The sequence below is a fragment of the Bos indicus genome, chromosome 7, assembly GCF_029378745.1.
Source record: "Bos indicus isolate NIAB-ARS_2022 breed Sahiwal x Tharparkar chromosome 7, NIAB-ARS_B.indTharparkar_mat_pri_1.0, whole genome shotgun sequence".
NCBI lineage: Eukaryota > Metazoa > Chordata > Mammalia > Artiodactyla > Bovidae > Bos > Bos indicus.
In genome coordinates, this window is record NC_091766.1 from 61,833,729 (window position 1) to 61,850,821 (window position 17,093).

Consider the following 17,093-nt stretch of genomic DNA (forward strand, 5'->3'; position numbering starts at 1 on the left):
ATACTGGAGTGGGCTGCCATTTCCTTCTCCAGGGAATCTTCCAACCCAAGGATCTAACCCAGGTCTCCCACATTGCAGGTGGGTTCTTTACCAGCTGAGCTAGAAGAGAAGCCCACAAACTGAATAGTCCAAGACAAGTTTGTCATTTTAACATAGAGAAAAAAAATCAAATTCCACTCTTGTATTAATATAACAGTTGGCATCAAAGAGCTTTTTAACAAGTTTTATGATTAACAAGCCCATTAAAGCAGAACCAATTTTGCCAAAATTTTAATGTATTTCATTGCTTCTTTTGAGACTTATTATTTGTAGGTATTATAAACCATAGAAAACAAAGTTTTCTTTCCTTTGAACTTCTACAGTGTACTCATTCAAATTTTGTCTCTTACTAATCTTTCACATTCTGACACAGTCATTTATTTTACCTCAAGACAAATTGCTCTTTTATGTTGATAAAACCAAGCTCATAATCTTACATACACATTCATATTTCTTTGCTACTTCAATTCTTAATATAGTCTCAATGGCCCATATAAATTAAAACTTTTTAAAATTTATACATTTATTTGAAGAGAACTGACATTATCACAACTAGATTCTTTTCTTCTAGAAAAGTGATACGTTCATATGTTTGCTTGCATCTTATTTTGTGTATCTCAAAAAGATTTTTCTTGTTTTCATCATATTGAATAAAATGGGATTCTAATAGAATAGATAGCCCAGAAATAAACCCACAATGCCTATGGTCAATTAATCTTCAACAAAAGAGGCATCAGTATACAATGGAGAAAAGATACTCTCTTCAGCAAGTGGTGTTAGAAAAGCTGGACAGCGCGTGTAAAGCAATAAAGTTAGAGCATTCTCTCACATTATACACAAAAATAAACTCAAAATGGCTTAACGACTTAAATATAAGACATGATACCATAAAACTCCTAGAAGAAAATAAAGAAAAAATATTCTCTGACATAAACTGTACCGATGTTTTCTTAGGTCAGTCTCCCGAGACAAAAGAAATAAAAGCAAAAATAAGCAGATGAGACCCAATCCAACTTAAAGGCTTTTGTACAGCAAAGAAAACTGTAAACAAAATGAAAAGACAACTTACAGAATGGGAGAAGATATTTGCAAATGATGTGACTGAGAAAGGCTTAATTTCCAAAATATACAAATAGCTCATACAACTCAGTATCAAAAAAACAAACAACCCAATAAAAAATTGCAGACCTAAATAAACATTTCTCCAAAGAAGACACATAGATGGCCAAAAGGCACATGAAAAGATGCTCAACATTGCTAATTATTAGGGAAATACAAATCAAAATTACCACAAGGTATCACCTCTCATTGGTCAGAATGGCCATCATCAGAATGTCTGTAAGTAATAAATGCTGGAGAAGGTATGGAGAAAAGGGAACCTTCCTATACTGTTGGAGGGCATATAAATTGGTGAAGTCACTACATAGGTTCCTTTAAAAACTAAAAGTAGAGCTAACATTTGATCCAGCAACCTCACTGCTAGGTGTGTGTCCAGAAAAGATGAAAACTCTATTTGAAAACATACATGTATCCCAATGTTCATAGCCACAGCATTTACAATAGCAAAGACATGGAAGCAGCCTAAATGGCCATTGTCAAATGAATGGAGAAAAAAAGAGGTGCCCCCTATAACGGAATATTATTCAGTCATGAAAAAGAACAAAAAAATTCCATTTGAAGCAACATGGATGGACCTAGAGATTATCACACTAAGTGAAATAAGTCAGATAGAGAAAGACAAATGTCAAATGATAGCACTTATATGTGAAATCTAAAGAAATGATACAAACAAACTTAATTACAAAACAGAAATAAACTCACAGACACAGAAAACAAACTTATAGTTACTAAAGGGGAAGGGGTAGAAGGGATAAACTAGGAGTTTGGGAGAAGGCAATGGCAACCCACTCCAGTACTCTTGCCTGGAAAATCCCATGGACAGACGAGCCTGGTGGGCTGCAGTCCATGGGGTCGCTAAGAGTTGGACATGACTGAGCGACTTCACTTTCACTTTTCACTTGCCTGCATTGGAGAAGGAAATGGCAACCCACTCCAGTGTTCTTTCCTGGAGAATCCCAGGGACGGGGGAGCCTGGTGGGCTGCCGTCTATGGGGTCGCATAGGGTCGGACACGACTGAAGCGACTTAGCAGCAGCAGCAAATACAAAACAAGCGAACATCAAGGTCCTGTTGCATAGCACAGGGAATTTATATTCAGTATCTTGTAATAACCTATAATGGAAAAGAATCTGAAAAAGATTATATATTTATATATAATATATAACTCATTGTGCTGTATACCTGAAATTAACACATTGTAAATCAACTATGCTGTAATTTTTTTAAAAAAAAGATCATACCCATTTCTCTTTTTTTTCCAGCACTACTGAGATATAATTGGCACTTAACACTGTATAAGTTTAAGATGTATAACATGTTGATTTGATACATTTACAAACTGTAAAATTATTAGCACCATAATATTAGCTACCACCTCCATCCCATCACATAGTTACCATTCCCTTAGTGTGCTGAGAACATTAGGTCCTACTCTCTTAGCATATAAATTACAACATTTAACCAATGTAACTGCCTTCTATTTCCTCATGGAGATAACTGTAAGCAAGTAACTGAATACACTTTGAAATACACAAACATTTAGCTACTAGCAAAACAAACATTACAAAACCTCCTCTGGCTACACGCATAACTTTTACATTTCTTAAGGTGGCAAACTAAAGATATATACTTGCTGCTGTTCATTCATTCATGTCCAGCTCTTTGTGATCCCATGTACTGCAGCACGCCAGGCTTCCCTGTCCATCACCAACTCCTGGAGCTTACTCAAACTCATGTCCATTGAGTTGGTGATGCCATCCAACCATCTCGTCCTCTGTCATCCCCTTCCCCTCCTACCTTCAGTCTTTCCCAGCATCAGGGTCTTTTCCAATGAGTCAGTTATTTGCATCAGATGGCCAAAATATTGGAGTTTCAGTTTCAGCATCAGTCCTTCCAATGAATATTCAGGACTGATTTCCTTTAGGATTGACTAGTTTGATCTCCTTGCTGTCCAAGGGACTCTCAAGTCTTCTCCAACACCACTCAAAAGCACCAATTCTTCAGCACTCAGCTTTCTTTATAGTTCAACTCTCACATCCATACATGACTACTGGAAAAACCATAGCTTTGACTATTTGGACCCTTGTCGGTAAAGTAATGTCCCTGATTTTTAATATGCTGTCTAGGTTTGTCATAGCTTTTCTTCCAAGAAGCCAGTGTCTTTTAATTTTACGGCTTCAGTCACCATCTGCAGTGATTTTGGAGCCCAAGAAAATAAAGTCTGACACTGTTTCCATTGTTTACCCATCTATTTGCCATGAAGTGATGGAACTAGATGCCATGATCTTAGTTTTCTGAACGCTGAGTTTTAAGCCAGCTTTTTCACTCTCCTCTTTTACTTTCATCAAGAGGCTCTTTAGTTCCTCTTCACTTTCTGCCATAAGGGTGGTGTCATCTGCATATCTGAGATTATTGATATTTCTCCCTGCAATCTTGATTCCAGCTTGTGCTTCATCCAGCCCAGCATTTTGTATGATGTACTCTGCATGGAAGTAAATAAGCAGGTTAACAATATACAGCCTTGATGTACCCCTTTCCTCATTTGGAACCAGTCCGTTGTTCCATGTCTGGTTCTAACTGTTGCTTCTTGACCTGCATACAGATTTCTCAGGAGGCAGGTAAGGTGGTCTGATATTCCCATCTCTTGAAGAATTTCCCACAGTTTGTTGTGATCCACACAGTCAAAGGCTTTAGTGTAGGCAATGAAACAGAAGTAGGTGTTTTTCTGGAATTTTTTTGCTTTTTCTATGATCCAATGGATGTTGGCAATTTGATCTCTGGCAAAGGTTTGATCTCTATGTAAAGGCAAAGGTTCCTTTGCCTTTTCTAAATCCTTTTTTTGGGATTGGAATGAAAACTGACCTTTTCCAGTCCTATGGCCACTGCTGAATTTTCCAAATTTGCTGGCATATTGAGTGCAGTACTTTCAAAGCATCATCTTTTAGGATTTGAAATAGCTCCATCACCTCCACAAGCTTTGTTCATAGCAATACTTCCTAAGGCCCACTTTACTCAATAATTGTATTAGACCAGAGGAATATGTCTTATTTTACTATTTTACAAGCGAGGCAACGGAGCCAATAATGGTTATTTAGCTACTGACAACTTAGAATTTTGCTTTCCTGATTTCTAATCCAATATACCACATTATTTCTCAAAACTTGTACATGGGCAAGTGACAAATATACCAAAGAAAATATATTGAAGAAGAAAATTCTTGCACAGATGTGATTAACAGAGAAGGTATCTGAAATGGTTTGCATCCTAGTGGAGGAGCCTTTAGACAGTGTTGTGATAGAAGCTAATGATATTAGACTACAGTTTCTTTTATTCAAATTCCCTCTACTAGGGGGGAGGGGAAGATCTCCCAATAAGTTGAGCTCCTGATGGTTTTCCCTTTGGAGTACTTGTAATGGAGGATCAAGAAAGTGAAATGTGAGTGGTTTCCTGATTTTTGTTGTAACAAAAGCTTGTTGCTGAAATTAGCTCTTCTCCCCCTCCTACTACCCAAACACAGCATCCATTATTCTTCCCTTCCAAAGCCATCTCAGCAAAATCAGCCCACCTGAGACACCAGACCTAATGTAGGACATCTCACATAGGATACTCAAGCCTCCTCTCTGGCTTGCTTTTTGGGCAAATTGTGACTAAAGAGAGACTGCTGCTGCTGCTAAACCGCTTCAGTCGTGTCCGACTCTCTGCGACCCCATAGACGGCAGCCCCCCAGGCTCCTCTGTCCACAGGATTCTCCAGGCAAGAATACTGCAGTGGGTTGCCATTTCCTTCTCCAAGGCATTTATGCATGCTAAGTTGCTTCAGTCATGTCTAACTCTGTGTAACCCTATGGACAGCAGCCCACCAGTCTCCTCTGTCCACAGGATTCTCTAGGGAAGAATACTGGAGTGGGCTGCCATTTCCTTTTCCAAAAGAGAGACCGAGACACCGCCAAATGTGAAGGCAGACTAAGCCTGGCTGTAAACTAGCTGTCTGGGGCCTCTGCAGTCCCTAAGAAGGAAGCCAGTGTTCACATAGGGCACTTGGAGTTACCAGCGGTCCACCCAAAGGAACCCCCTCTCTGTCTCTGATAGCCAAAGAACATTTTGTGTTGAGATTGTCCTCCCTTAACTTTTTAATTTTTCCCTGTCACCAGTTTTGTATTCAACCATTCAGAATTCTCTGGGTACTTTAGGATCCCGTTTCATTAAAACATGCTGTTGGGTAACAATTGCTAGAATTTTCTTCAAGTCATTTTTCATGTCAGTCCCCTTCATCCTCATTGTTCTCCCTCTAAAAAACTGGCATCTGGTAGGGATGCTTTAAAGGTCATTTCTGCTGACCCTATCACTGACTCAGAGAAAAGAGTAGGGGTTAAGTCCGGTGCCTACACCACACAAAATTTAGTCCTGGGCAAGTATAATTCCTACTGTACATATCTATTGGCCAAAGGAAGAAACTGAAACACATCTGGTCTCTAAGACTCCTCAAGGTTGCACTGATGGTCAAGATCTGAGCTCTATTTTTTAGAATAGTAAGACTGAATAACGCTGTGTGCTGTGGGTGTGCGTGCTAAGTCACTTCAGCTGTGTTCTGCTCTTTGCGACCCTATGGACTGTGCCTGCCAGGCTCCTCTGTCCGTGGGATCCTCCAGGCAAGAATACTGGAGTGGGTTGCCACGCTCTTCTCCAAGGGACCTTCCCGACCCAGGGCTGGAACTCGCATCTCTTATGTCTCCTGCGTTGGCAGGTGGGTTCTTCACCCCTAGTACCACCAGGGAAGCCAAGAACGCTGGGCTACTGAATTTAAATATTGTAGGTGCCAAGATGGGACTGGGAGTCTCCCTCACTGGGTGGATCACAGAGGCGTGCAGGAGATTGCAGAGTTGGCACTGTCCTGTGGAAGCTGGGGTGGAGAACTAGTAGGGCCTGGGAGGCCTCTCAGACACTGGGGTCTAATGGGCCTTAGACTGGGTCCTTTCACTGTTAGCACAAAATAAACAGGAGATGCAGAGGCATGTTACAGCAGACAACCAACCGACTTCATTCTGGCCCTCCAACTCTGTCCCTACAACAGGACTGGGAGGCAGGTGTTGCTGCCCCCATTTTACAGAGAAAGCATCGGTCAGGAAGATGAAGCCTCTTGTTAAGGATCCTATGCTCAGTACATTGCAAAGGAAGAGCTTTGAGTTCTGCTCCTTGATTCAAACCTCCTCCCAAACCAAACTCCACCTTTCCCACGTACAAGACTACAGCTGAAAAGGATCACTGAGGACACATTTTAGGTCAACTCTCTCTTGGTTTACAATACAAGGGAATGGAGATCCTCGACAGAAGTGATTGCTAAGGTCACAAGGCGTGCGCGTGACAAGCTGCACTCTCGGGAACCAAGACTCACTTTCTTCTTTCCTGTGCAGCCTCCTGGGGAGGTGGGGGAGGGGCTGCAGCTGCCGGGGCCCTGGCGTTCCGGGGCGGTCCCTGGCGGCCGTGCATTCCACAACCACCCGAGCACAGCGAGCCGGGTGCCGAGCTGCGCGTGCCGGCCACTCCTGCGCGCTCCCGCCTGCCCGCGGCTCCGAGCTACCCGGCACGTTGACGGCAGAGGTCCGAGGGTCAGGGGTCGCATCTCTCTGCTGTGGAGCCCGCCGTCCCCAGGACATCTAGAGAAGCGTTCCAGCTGCCTCTGCCCCAGGAACTTTTCGCAGACCTGGCACGATCCAGCAGCGGCGGTGGCCGCGGGTTTTCAAAGCAGCTGCGCGGATCTCGGGTGAGTGGGGTCATCGGGTGCCCTTCGTGGGCTCCGGCTCTCGTGCTGCCTCTACCCAAGTGCCCTCCCAACTGCCCTCTTTTTATCTCCTTTCCCCCCCTCATTTCTCCCTCTTCACTACTTCTGCTTTTTCTTATCTCCTTCTGTCCGCCCTTAAGTTCCAGCGACCTTCGGCGCTCGATCTTGAGCCTCCCGGGAGGCCGGAGCTCGTATGGGTGGGCTCCAGCCCTCCGGGAGGCAAGTGTGTTCCGCGTTTCCCTGCCCCTGCCTGTGGTCGCGGGAGGAAAGGGGGAAGCGCGCCCCGTCCTTGAGCAGGTTCTGCTCTCTCTTTGCTCTCCAGGCGCGGCGGCGGAGCTCGGCTCCCGGCCTTAGCGCACCCGCTGTGGGCGCTGCGCTGGCAGTTTGGGTCTTTGCACCCTCCAGAGCAGCAGGCTTTCTATCTTACTTTTCTCAGAGCCCTGCGTGGAAGGCGCCGGAGTTGGAAGTCAGGGGTGGTGGGTTCCAGCCGTGGTTTGTTACCAGCAGTTCTCTGCCTGTGAAATGGGAAAAATACCCTTTGCATTCCGATCAAATGAGAAAGGGAAAGTTCCAAGTATCTTGGAGACAAAGAAGCCTTCCTCCCAAGCTCCTCCTGCCTCTTTATTTAGGGTTGTTCCGACTGCCAGTTCTCCCGCACCGCTCACCCGCCTCCACAAATTCCTTGAGGGTAGGCTCTGTCTCTCATCCTCAGCACCTGGCACAGGACGCCCAATACTGCCTACTGAATGAAAGAGAGATATAAATCTTAAATACCTCGTACAACTGTTAAGGTTGCTTTTTGAATTGAGTGGCCAGTCTGGGCTCTTATTCATGCAGCTCCTGACTCACTTGTTCTAGTCTTGTAGGCACCTGGGGGCTCCTGTGTGACCCATTTATCTACAGATTCCCTCGAAGCTCTAGGCTGCAGAGGTGAGAGCCCCTCAGTTATTCGATCATGGAAGATTCCCTCATCATCTGCTAGGATCTGTGATCCCACTGTTGGGGGTAAATAGTCCATAATCCCGCAGGACTGTGAAGGCCTGAGTAGGCGTGGGGGTAAGGGGTTGGGGTGGGAAGAACTGTTTCCCTGGGAGTCAGGAAACACTCTGAGTACCTTGAGGGGTATCCATATCTGGACCTTGCCTTTGCCATCCCCGTAAAATAAAGAAGTGGAGGTGGAAAAGTTGGGTGTCTGTGGTTAAATGGGATGTGCTTTGGGGTTATTCAGGCCACTCAGCAATCCTCTGAGCACATCCAAAACAGCCCAGCTGGGCGTCAGGACATCAGGTACTTCTGTAGTAAAACCCAAGAAAAGCCAAGGAGAAATGCTTCTCTGCTCTAGCGGAGACCTCGAGTTTCCAGCGGTCTCGGGGTTATGAATCATGCCACGGGGGTTATAAGTCATGCCCCATCAAATCTTCCCAACACTTGACCACTCAGCGCGTCAGCACTGTGGGCTCCGCAGCACACAAAAAGGTCTGGGGATTTCCCATTTCTGGCCCAGCCTGAGAATCCCTGGGCTGTGGTGAGGTGTTTGAGACAGAAAACCAATCAGATGCTCTACTTTGGGAGCTGAGTACGGCTGGGTCACATACTGGGCTCTGAGGTGTCAGACTAAGGGGACAATAAGAGGTAGGTACAACCTTAGATACTTTCCCAGCCATATTCTGACCCTTCTTTTGAGAAGAGTGCTTCTGCTTCTTCTCCATGAAAGCACTTCTTCTGTTTCTTCTTCTATGTTTTAATAGAAACCCAGAAAATATTTCCGGGGACAGAGGATCTTTATCTTGACTGTCTTACACTGTTGCTATTGGCAGTGGTATCAAAGACAGGCACGTGTCCTCCCACTCACAGTTTGTAAGAGTAAACACTAGTATTACCACACCCTGCTGACCGCTGCCTGGTTGGCCAGGTAAGCTGAATAATGTAACAATAATCATATTTGTTATTGTTTAGTTGCTAAGTTGTGTCCGACTCTTTTGTGACCCCATGGACTGTAGCCCGCCAGGCTCCTCTGTCCATGGGATTTCCCAGGCAAGAATACTGGAGTGGGTTACCATTTCCTTCTCAGAGGATCTTCCTGACCCAGGGATCAAACATGCATCTCCTGCATTGGCAGCAGATTCTTTACCACTGAGCCACCTGACATTTACTGAGCACTTGCTATTAGCCAGGTATTATTCTAAGCATTTTATATGTATTAACTCATTTAGTCTTTACCAGAATCCTATGAGGTAGGGATCATCATTGCCTCCATTTTATAGATGAGGAAACTGGGGTCCAGAGAGAGTAGCTTACATATATCACACAGGAAGTAAGTGGCAGAGCTGCAGTTTGAACCCAGGCAGTTTGGCTTTGGGGCCTATACTCCGAACCTCATTGTAATTGAGGGGATCTAGGTTCAGATCTTGCCTCTGTCAATTACTTACAGGGTGACCTGGGGGAGTTAATTGAGAATTTGGCAGCCTCTTGACCAGTGAATCACTAGGCCCCCTAGTATCAGTTCATCTCACTCATAGACAGTGAACCTCAACTGAGAGTGATGTACATCTGGTGTAAAGATTAAGAGTTAGGGAACCAGGAAGGGTAACAGGTCAGAATTATGACTTCTTGGCATATCAGAAAGCAACAAAACAGATCCAGTGACTAAACTGTGTACTTCAAACTGCTTAGTTGTGTACACATACAGCTTCGTTATTTTGGTGATTTGGATCCTGGTGGGCTAATTGGGCATGTGAATTGCTGATGACCCACTGCATAGGATAGGATAGGGGGAAAAGACATGGAGGAAGGAGACAAAAAGACAGAGAAGACAACTGGGCTCCCCAGATCAGTTACGATCAAGATGACACATCTGGCACACACATCTCGCCTCCTAACTTCCTGCCTCAGGCTGACACTGACATTCAGGACTTTTCAACAAACCTCTATAGGGAGGGAAGATCCTTCTTAACTTGATGCTCTGGCCTCTACTGAGGGACTGTGAAGCATCTGTCTAGCCCTCCCAGACTTCCCGCTTCCTTCTTCTTGGTCAGAGAAGTAACAAGGGGGCCAAAACAGGAGACTTTTCTCTTTGAGTGCCCTGGTGGCATCTTAGGGAACATCTTGGGGCTGTTTAAAGATTCATCTTTTTCCCTCACTCTTTTCTAGATTTTCTTGATTGGTTTTCAACCCAACGCCATCCTGACTGGGGCAGGGATCTAGGGGCAGCAGAGTCAGTCTTTGAGAGCTGGCCCTTAAGAGGTCACCTTGTCCATCCTCTCCTATTGACCTACAGGAAACTGAAGCTCAGTTTGAAAGAGGAAAATACTCAAGATCGCACCCTGCATTCATTTTCTAATGCTGTAACAAATCACCACAAATTTAATGGCTTCAAATATATTGTGATACAGTTCTAGCAATCATAGGTCTAGTATGGGTCTCCTTAGAGTAAATCAAGGCATCATCAGCTTGTGTTTCTCTCTGGAGCTTTGAGGGGACTTGGTCCCCTGCGTATTTGAGTTGTTGGTAGAATTCAGTTCTGTGGTTGTAAGACCAAGGTCACTGTTTTCTTGCTGGCTGCAAGCTGAGAGGCATTCCCTCTTCTCAGGCCACTGCATTCCTTGGCTCATAGCCCCCTTTCTCCATCTTCAAAATAAGCAACAGTGAGTCAGATCCTTTTCCTATCATATTTCTCCCACTCTTCTGCCTTCCTTTTCACTTTCAAGGATGCATGTGAGTAGATTGGGTTCACCTAGGTAATGAGGCTAATCTCCCCATCTCAAAGTCCTTAACTTTAATCACATCTGTAAAGTCCCTTTGCCTTGGCTCCTCCCTCTGAGTCATGCTTCCTTGTTCATATTCAAAGTTTTGAGGACCAGGACATGCAGATCTCTGTGGAGTCGTCTTTCTGCCTACCACATACAGTGAGGCCCACTTTAGGAGAATGGCTTGTTCTGGATCACACATCTTGGCAGGAGATTTCCACCACTGTGGTGCACTTGCAGCTCTATCAGTGACACCCCTCTTCCCCCCAGTTCCCCAACAGTCCACCTCATGGAGAGTGTCATTTGTCAGCCCAGCAGCAGCAGGCACTTAGTCAGTGGCAAATAGCAATGGTGGACGGTGGAGGCTTAAACAGGATACTGTGGATTTGGGCCTGGGTTTCTCCTCTGCTGGCTCCCTGCTGATTTCTAAGACTCTGTGATTGGCTGGGTCAGATGGTACGTGCAGTCGTGAATAGCTCTGGCTTGATTTCTAAAGTCTTTGAAATATCTTGGTGTTTTTCCATTTTTCCAGCCACAGAAGAGCAGATAGAAACTCAGGCAGGGAATAAGTCTTTGTACTGTTAAGAATTTTGAAGGCGATAGAAGCCAACTGGGGTAAAATGAGAACAGAGTTCTCCCCAGAGACCTGGGGTCATTGGAGAAAGTCCTCTGGTTTGATTTGTTTCACATTTTGATACTTGTGTGTCCTGCCCATTCCTTCCTCTGGCCCCTTTCTTTAGAACAAAGCTCCCTGGTGAAATGGACTCCTTGCTGAGTTGGTAAATGCTTGAGGCTAACTATAACACTGTTTCCAAGAGTAAATATGAGGCTGGGATGGCCATTTCACACTGGACTTGGCATGAGGAATCCCCTCCCCTTTTATCAGCCTCCCTGTCCTCTTTAGAGAACAGTGAGAGAAAACTCCATATTCTGGGCAGCAAGTCCCCAGCCCCTACACCTACATCAATGCCCAGCCCCTGAGCACAAGGAATTGAAACTTGAATTTGAACCACCAGCCCAAGCAAGTCGGGAAGAGGGAAGTCTAGAGGATGTTATTCAGAAAGGCCAGTGCTTGTTTGTCTAGTACATATAGGATGAACTGGGAAAGAAAGCGGCCCCATAATCCTTTGGGAACGTACAGAGATCGAATCAGAGGGTGTCATTTTATTTAAAAGATAATGTTTTGACTTTAAGGTCATTGAACAGGGGTAAGCATCCTTTCTGGACCTCCCCCACTAAGTTCCAGGAGTTAAGTCAAATCTAATGTTCCCCAGTCCATATTCATTTCTTTGTCAGTCTTATATTCATCGGACACTTACTGTGTGCTAGGGCCTGTGATGGGTGCTGAGGGAACAGTAGTGAACAAGAGACTTCTCTCTTCTTTGTATTTGCTTCTTCTCTCTTTGTATTTGCATTTGAGTCAGCAAAGATGGCCAATAAAAACAAACAAGCAAAGAGGCCAATCTGAGGCTGTGAAAAGTGTGTGCAGAAAATAAAACAAGGTATGAGACAGAGAATGGCTAGTGGATGAAGGTGGTAATTTAATAGAGAGGGTCTGGAAAGGCTTTTTCAAAGACGTATCGTTTAAAAGTTGAGGTCGTGGTCATTGAGACACTGCATGTTGAAGGGAAGATTTAAGATGATCTAAGTGCATTCTAGGAAGAGCGAACAGCAAACAAAAAGGTCTTGAAATGGGACCAGCCCTTGGGATATAAGTCACTAAGTAGCCCAGCTACTGGGTGGCCAGTGGGATCCCTTCTGTCTGGCCTAAGTGCTTCATTCTTTTCTGACGATCCCAGCAGCTCTTTCTGAGGGTGGAGCCTCAGGAAGAGGTGCTGTAAACCAGGCCATGCGGGTAAACCCCCTGGTCCACTGTCCTGTGAGCCATTACCTTGTTGCTGACATTCTGCAAGATGCTTCAAGAGACTCCTCCAGCTTCAGCGACTCAGAGCTGGTTCTAGCGGCCTCCTCTGTGGCCTCCGTGTCTAGCGGAAAGAAAACAGCAGCACTTGGTGCTCAGTCAGAGCTATGGACTAAGTCCACACCTTCAGGAAGTCACCTGCCTCTATCTGCCTTTTCTCCCACTGTGGCATAATCAAGCTTGAAGCAGCAGGAAGTCACTTCTTTTATTGTGTTCTTCCTTGGAAAACTCCTTGGTGGTAAAACCGGTTGGATAGCCGTTGGCAGTCTCTCAAAAGTTAACTGTTAGCTGCGGTTCAGATGTGGAGAGTGTGCATTTCCGGTGGAAGGTTAAAGATGGGAAGACATCAAAGGCTGTTTGTTTCTGAAACTATCAGTGCAGTTTCTTGATCAGACACAGAGCAGTCATGGTGCCTAAACTCAGTGGGAGGGGCCACTGAACTTTGTGTGACTTTAGGAGCTGTGGTCGCTAGCTCAGTTTAACATTTATGAAGCCCTTACTGGTGCCTCAGACAGTAAAGAATCTGCCTGCAATGCCGGAGACCTGGGTTTGATCCCTGGGTTGGGAAGATCCCCTGGAGGAGGACATGGCAACCCACTCCAGTATTCTTGCCTGGAGAATCCCCATGGACAGAGGAGCCTGGCGGGCTACAGTCCATGGGATCGCAAAAGTCAGACACGACTGAGCAACTAAGCACACACACTACTGTGTACCAGGCAGTGTCCAAGTACGTACTTTGTATGCGTTAGCTCATTCAACTTCAGGGCATCCCCGTGAAGAAGTTACTATTATTAGTTAATATTATTCCCATTTTTACAAATGAGACTGGAGCTTTTAAAGGTTAGGTTTCCTGCCAAAGCCACCAGCACTACATATGCTCCCAATATACCAAGTAACTCGTCAGCTCTGGGCTTTGTTGATGATGGTTTTCTCCTAATCCTGCCCTTCTCCTTGTTTGTTTCTTTTGAACTCCTACATATCTTCAAAGTCCATATCAAAACCCCCCTTTTGGGTGAAGTCTTCTATCTTACATAGACAAAAACAAAGGCATGAGAATTAATATTTTTTTGAGCATCTATAATTTTCTAGGACTCCATACATATTATCTCCTATTATCCTCACAATAGGATGTTGCAGTGCAATGCTTCTAATGTCCTTGTTTGGAAGATGAGAAGACCAAGGTTTAGAAATTTTAAATAACTAGCCCAAAGTCACACTTCTATGGGTAAAAAACAGAATTCAAATCAAGTACTCTTTCTGCTTTTTTTTCCTACTTGGAGATGGCATATGGTTTGTACCTTCAGTCTACTTCTCTGCCTTTTATTGCAATTTGTGACTGTAATTAATGTCTTTTCCTCCAGAAGAGTGTGAGCTTCTTAAGGAAAAGCACCGTATTTATCTCCACACCCACTCCCCAGTGTTAATCACAGTGCCATGAATGTTTATTGAATTAGACTGAATTGCTACTCTACTAGTTTCATACTTGGACTGGAAAAATAGGTCAGACTAACCAATGCTGCTGCTGGTTGATTAAAAAAACATCATTAATATGGATTAAGCATCTATCAGCTTCTGTAACGTCTCAGATGGTATTCGGGTTTGATTCCTGGGTCGGGAAGATCCCCTGGAGAAGGAAATGGCAACCCACTCCAGTATTCTTGCCTGGAAAATTCCATGGACAGAGGAACCTGGCAGGCTACAGTCCATGGGACTGCAAAGAGTCAGACATGACTGAGCAACTAACACTTTTACTTTTAAGGATCTATCATCTTTGTTGATAAAGTGAAGTACAGTCCAAGTTGGGATGTTACCAAACTCTAGCCAAAGCGGGTGAATATTTGCTTAGGCCAGAGAGTCCCTGTGGTCAGGGATTGTTAATCAAAGGATGAACATTTGTAGAGTGCTTACTGTTTGTCAGAACACTACTAAGTACTATATGCAATTATCTCATGGAATTCTCCTTAACCCTATAAGGCAGACTATTATTTTCCCATTTTTGTTTTCAGCTGAGTAAATGGAATCATTAGGAAGGTTAAGTAACTTATTCAAGGCAGGTCAGCTAGAAAGTGGTAAATCTCTTGGATTTAAAACAGCCACATTTAAATCCAAGCCAACTGGCCTCCTAGTCTGGCCTTTAACACTACTGTGTAGTCTGAGTGTTTCAGAAATATTTCCTTGTTGTTTCCAAGTATTCTTTATACTTCTATGAACTTCCATCACCTTACCAGATTACAGTAGTTTGAGAATTTGTTGATTTAAGAAATGTTTATTCAGTACCTATACCACTGAGTAGAGAGGGAAGGCAGTCTGTGAGGACAACTGTGCTGGGTACAATCAGTGCTGGGGAAGAACTGTAATCCAGGCAAAGTCCATTCCGCTCCCAGTTTTCAACTTCTATGCATGTTGGCTTTCCCCTCCAGTTTGGTGAAATCTCTCATTACAAGTAGGATTCTGGTGTCTCCCTCTCTTCTCTGATGTTCTTCCCCATGGTGAGGAGTAAATAAGTTACAAGGTTTACCCTTCCCTTCTTCCCTGGGTTGATTTGCATTTGGACCTTAAGTCAAAGAGATGAAACACAAAGGGTGGAATTCTATCCATGACTGATTCTGACAGGACCCTGCTTTGCTTTTTAGCGGTGTGTCTGTGTGTTCCTGGAAAACCATCTCACTGCCTCACCTTTGAGGAAGTTGCTTAGGATTCTGAGCCCAAAGTTCCCCCTAGGTGTTTACAGTAAAAAGGTATAGTCAAGAAGCCTGTGGAAAACAGTATGGAGGTTTCTCAGAAAAGTGAAAATAGAATTACCATATGTTTAGCAGTCCCACTCCTGGGCATATATCTGGACAAAACTTTAATCCAAAATGATACACGCACCCTATTCATAGCAGCACTATTCACGATAGCTAAGACGTGGAAACAACCTCAATGTCCATTGACAGATGAGTGGAGAAAGATGTGGTGAGTGAAGTGTGAAAGTTGCTCAGTCATGTTTGATTCTTTGTGACCCCATGGACTATATAGTCCATGGAATTCTCCAGGCCAGAATACTGGAGTGGGTAGCCTTTCCCTTTTCCAGGGGATCCTGCCAACCCAGGGATTGAACCCAGGTCTCCCTCATTGCAGGCAGATTCTTTACCAGCTGAGCCACAAGGGAAGCCCAAAGACATAGTACATATATACAATGGAATACTACTCAGCCATAAAAAAGAATGAAATAATGCCATTTGCAGCTACATAGATACAACTAGAGATTATCATACTAAGTGAAGTAATTCAGAAAGAGAAAGACAAATACCATATGATATCACTTATATGTGGAATCTAAAATATGACGCAAATGAACCTACCTGTGAAATACAAACAGACCACAAACATAGAGATCAGACTTGTGGTTGCCAATGGGGAGGAAGTTGGGGGAGGGATGGAGTGGGAGGTTGGGGTTAGCAGATGTAAGCTATTGTGCATAGAATGGAGAAACACCAAGGTCCTACTGTATAGCACAGAGAACTATATTCACTATCCTATGATAAAACATAATGGGAAAGAATATGAGAAAGAGTATATATGTATAACTTGAATCACTTTGCTATACAGCAGGAATTAACACAACATTGTAAATCAACTATACTTTGATAAAAAACAAGGAAGCCTGGCTGGCTCTCATTCTTTATATTAGTTCATTCTCTATCACTGCTTACTCCAACCTGCTGCCCCACTGCCTTCTCCTGACTCCCATCTGAAATGGGATAGTGATGGAGTTGAAAGAGACTGCTGCAAATCTGGAGACCTGAGTTGTCCCCTGAGTCCTGCCATTTTGGGTAAGCCATGTCCTTCATCTGTAAAATGGAAGGTAGCCTAAAGTAGATAGTGTCTAAATCCTGTGTAGATTTCTAGAATATCATTGGTTTGAAGAAGTTTCATCTCCGCAGAACACTCAGTAGGATGTAATATTGCTGTATTAGTTTTCTATTGCTGCTATAACAAATTACCACACTTTAGTGGCTTAAAACATACATATATAATCTTAGTTTCCCTGAGTCAGGAGTCCAAATACAGTTTAGCTGGGTCCTTACAGAGATGCAGTCAAGATGTCAGCCAGGCTGCCCTGTCATCTGGGGGACCCAATAGGGAAGAATCTGCCCACAGCTCTTTCGGGTTGTTGGTAGATTTGTTTCTTGCACCTCAAGGCCAGCAGAAAAGTATCGTTGACCTAGGGAAGGTTTCAGCTTTCTTTTAGCCTTCCACCTTATTAAGTCAGACCCACCCAAGGTAATCTTTCTGATTATAAAGCCAGCAATTCTGGGGCCTTAATTACATCTGCAAAATCCCTCACCCTTGTTATGTGACCTAACCTAATCACAGGGTAACTCCAGGGAACAGATTGTGGGAGCCATCTTAGAATTCTGCTTCCTGTCATTGTTTTACAGAAATAGCCTGTTTGCAGTTATAACTGGAGCATATTCTTTCCTGAGTCAGGTCAAATGACTTAGCATA